Below are 4737 nucleotides of genomic sequence, written 5' to 3' on the forward strand. Positions count from 1 at the left end.
AGAACACTGCATGTTTAAAAAAAGAGTAAACCTTGATTACAAATAAATATCTATTTCTATTAATTGGAGTTAATACTTGAATAATGGTAATAAAGGAAGTTGTAAAATAATTAAATGGAAGCAGTAATGTTGCAGTTTTTTTTAATTCTCCTTTTAAGATTTTGTTTATTTCTCTTTAAAAGTGTGGTTACACTTCTGTAAAACAAATAGTAAAATATTTGACTATTTGTCTCACATGTTATTAGTCATTATATAACTTTGCTGTTTTTTACTGGTCATATTATCCACATCAGATAATACTGAAGTGAAGGAGATGTTATCTTTAAGGAAAAATACTATTTAAAGTGCTTGTGTTTGGGCAGTGACAGCTTTTGGGAACAAGCATGTGGAACAATAGGGGTAGAACCACATTCCCAGCAAGCCATGAAGGAAATGCTTGCGACAATACTCAGAAACCAAAAACAAATCATTCAAAGTCAGGTATGATATGAAAATATTGAGAAACTTTGCCATAAGATATTGAAAGTGTATTTGTAGTCTCTGCTTAAAAAAAGAATAGGTCTTGGGGTTTTACTGTGTAGTTGTTTCTATGTGGGGGAAAAAAAGGAATACACAGTTCTATAGATTCTGGTGTCATGTGCCAACATGCTTATTGAAGTCTTTATTCTATTCAAGTTTAATGAATTATGCTTTTTGACGCTTTGATACAATACACCTATTAAAATGATTTACAAAACTATACTGAAGATTCATGTAGGCCTACTACATTTGTTTCTGTCCTTCATAACAATCCTTAGAATGTGTTTTGTTTTTACTTACAGAAGCATTCTCAAAACTCTATGGAGGCAGTTCTGACAAAAATATCTAAAGTGAAAGTCAAACCTGTGAATGTTTCTCCAGTGATAAAGGTGCTTATTTGTTGTGATTGACTTTCTAAAATCGACTGCTATTTAACTATTCCCATTAGCCACTGCTAATGCATCATAAACTATTTAATGATATAAACATGCAGATATATACATTCCTCTGCTAAAAATAAATCATCTGTGGACCCTGTTAAGACTGTGTATCAATTATTATTTACAGATAAACTTACAATATTCAAAAAATATTGAATTCAAATATTTTTTAATAAAACTGTGTTTTAAGCAGTGGTTGCCTCGAGTATTTGCTTGCTGGTAAACAACCTATATATTGGTCTCTGTATTCAAAATACATGTAAGATTCACAGCTAATGCTTTTAAATGTTGTTTTTCTTACAGCATTTAGTACATAGGCCATACAATCATTACACCACAGAGGATGAAGACCCCTGGAAAACAACTGAAGAGTATGTTGGGGTTTTTTTCCGATATCTTAGCCATATTTTAAATAACATTGAATTGTTAAAGCTTACTGTGATCCCCTGAGGCTAGGGTTGGTTTCACAAACCAGATTAGTAATAGTGCTGGACTAGTTAAAGAACATTAGGTAGTCCACATTTAGTGCTAATCAGGGTCTGTGAAACTAATGGTAAGATTTTGTTTTCTCAAGCCAGCTAACATGTACAGCATGTGGATTTCCAAATTTAAGTGATATGTATTTCTGCACACTTTGGACAGTCATGCTGATTTGTTGTGAACAGATGAAAACCATACTTATAACCATATAACCATACTGTTAACAGATGTTTTTTTCTTCTGCTGCTGTACAGTTCCATACATAAATATTGGTATCCCATATCTAAAACAATATCATTCACTAATTTAAGTAAACTTACAGTAAATTAAGTACTTATAGGGAATTAACTATACAGGATGCCAATATATGTCTGCACTGTATACTTTGAATTGTATTGAGTCTGAAATAACATTTTCATTGTTAAACTGCAGAAACACAAGCATAGTGTACCTAATTGTCATTCTGCTTTATTGTTCAATTCAATAGGCATTCATGTTGTCTTTATTTCTATAGTATTTTAAGTGCAAAGAATTTAACTTTAACACACAAAATCAGGGATTACATCCTTGGAGTAAAACCAGACAACTCCATTGATGAGATTAATGGTAAATTTGTATTAGTTTTAAATAATGCTTTGTCATTATGTTTAGTGAAATTCACAGTTTGGTGCCCTTAATGCCCAATGTTCCACTTATTAATGATAGCTGTTTTTAAGTTTGTTACTTTTCCTATATATTTTCATTTTTATTGCAATGAAAATTACATAAATATATTCAAGAATTATGAATGGTGTCCCTTGACTGGAACCTTTTAAACCAAAGTTACCTTTGTGAAATACTACTGTTTTTTATGGCAGAAGGTCCCTTTTTCTTGCATATGATATGACATCTCAATACCCCCTTTTCCTGTGTGTTTGTGTTCTAGTTTGTTAAAACTTAATATTGTTGTGGAATTACGTAATTACAAAGACATTGAGATTAAATGTACTATCAGTATACAGTAAAATGGTACGTGCATATTTAAATAGATTTCCTATTTTCTAGTTGCCATGAAAACTTATTGGTGTTCTGTGAAAAGAAGAAGCAATGAATTGAACATCTGGTACAGACGTCAGCTTGAGGCGAGGAGAAGAACGTCAAAAAGAGATGTAAGTGGTTTGACTATATACAGTTGCAATCAAGGAAAAATATTTAACAAATTGCAATGATCTTTTGAAAAAAATCCCCCATCTCACTTAACTCAAATATTGAAAGATAAAAGTCAAACTATGATGTCAAATATTATGAACGAACAAATTGTCTTAAGAACTGTAAAATTGTTGATGTAGACCTAACTTGGAACCTACAAGTTTTGCTGAATGTATCAGGCACTACTCCAAATATTCCACATTGTGTGGGACATGATTAAGCAATATAAAAATGTCCAATGCATGGAGAGGTGGCATTCAGTAGTTGAAATGCTTTGATTATTATGTGGTTGTAAAAGAAAATGACAAAATTAAATCTGTTATTGCTAATTTTATGTTTTGTTTTGTTTTTTCCAGAAACTACAACATCGTCTTTGCATCCTCACGACAGCAGATACCATACCAGATGGTCATCTATTAAACACTTTTTACAACATTGCCAATTGAAATTACAGTGAGCTCCGAAGAGTCTGGGGAGGAGGATGACCCATTCAGTGCCAATGAGAAGATCAAAGTAAAAGTAGTTAGGCCCAGGCGATGGGAATCAGCAAAAATTAAAGAGGTGAAAAAATGCCTTGACCTGCAATACAGGTCAAAAAACAGATGCAGGCAAATGCCCAGAACAATGGAGTCATTCTCAATTAGAGATAATCCTGAACTTCCCCCAGAATTTACATGGATAATTCAGAACTGAGCAGTAGTCAATAAAATATTAACACTAACCACTGTATTTCCTTATCAGTAGTAATACTGAGTGCTGTTTGTTTACTTTGTTACATTCTGGAGCATTACACATTACATTGGTGAAACATTAGGTTTACTGCATGTAAACCAGTTGTACTTATTGACCTTGTGAGCTACGAGGTAAACGGACCTATGTAAACTATCTGTAAACCTAATGTTTACTATTTAGTTACATGCTGTGTAAACCTAGTAAACATTTAGTTTACTGGAGTTTACACAGAGTTTGCAGGATGTGTAAACTTTACATTTCATGCAGTGTGTTGGCATCAAATCCATTAGAAAGACCACAACAATCACAGAGCAGATAATAAGTTGCAAATATATAGTCTAGCTAAGTGCGTGTTTTTTTTTTTTTTTCCCTAAAATGTTAACAATTATAGGTCTCAAATGCATTTTTGACAGAAATGTAAATTATAATAATAATCTTTATTTTATATAGCGCCTTTCATAAATAAATATCGCAAAGCGCTTAACAAAAGTGAAAAACAGAAAAAAAATAAAACAAACACACAATATATAAAAACAGTTAGAATGAAAAATGCAATGACAATAAAAGTCATAAGAATGCCAATTTAAATAAATGAGTTTTGAGGTTTGAGGAGAAATTATTTCATCATTATAATGATTCTATGTTTTTTAATAATCAGTTTTATAGTTTTATTAAAAACATAATAGTACTCACTGGAACCGGATCCTTGATATTTGTATCGGCAGTTCTTCGTCACCTTTGTACCCTCACTATTAAACAAAGTTAGGCACCCCTGATCCAACACTTCAAATGATAAGGGTGATAAATTTAGGTACTAAAATGAAGTTTATTTCGTGACAATAAACAAACCCTAAACCTAAGGTTCGTGGGGTATTATGGTCACATGGTAGGGGTGTTGAGGGTGAGAAGCACTACGTAAATTATGAGTTGCACACACATCACTAACCTGTGCGAGCTACCCTGTGTGAGCTACGCTGTGTGAGCTACGCTGTGTGAGCTACCCTGCGAGAGCTACGCTGTGTGAGCTACCCTGTGTGAGCTACCCTGTGTGAGCTACCCTGTGTGAGCTCCCTGTGTGCGCTACCCTGTGTGAGCTCCCTGTGTGAGCGCCTTGTGTGAGCTCCCCTGTGTGAGCTACCCTTTGTGAGCTACCCAGCGAGAGCTACCCTGTGCGAGCTACCCTGTGTGAGCTACCCTGTGCGAGCTCCCTGTGTGAGCAACCCTGTGCAGTTACATGCATAAAAAAAACAAACGCTAAGTGACTGAGTCAAGGCGACCATGACAGGTGCTGCGGTTCGGACACTAAGCATGCGCACATGACGCATGGCTTGTGTCTCGCCGTGTCGTAAATGCTGTATCGATATCGTAATATTGTAAA

General features: G+C 34.3%; 1 long non-coding RNA gene across 1 annotated transcript; it reads left to right on the plus strand.

Annotated features, from left to right (window-relative positions):
- The first annotated feature begins 410 nt into the window (after positions 1 to 410).
- LOC131737366 (uncharacterized) lies at positions 411 to 3284 on the plus strand. The gene is made up of 5 exons (XR_009328984.1): positions 411 to 480; positions 822 to 908; positions 1263 to 1330; positions 2484 to 2587; positions 2984 to 3284. It is a non-coding gene; the product is annotated as an uncharacterized LOC131737366 (long non-coding RNA).
- Positions 3285 to 4737: the final 1453 nt, after the last annotated feature.

The sequence above is a fragment of the Acipenser ruthenus genome, chromosome 6, assembly GCF_902713425.1.
Source record: "Acipenser ruthenus chromosome 6, fAciRut3.2 maternal haplotype, whole genome shotgun sequence".
In the NCBI taxonomy this organism is placed as follows: Eukaryota; Metazoa; Chordata; class Actinopteri; order Acipenseriformes; family Acipenseridae; genus Acipenser; species Acipenser ruthenus.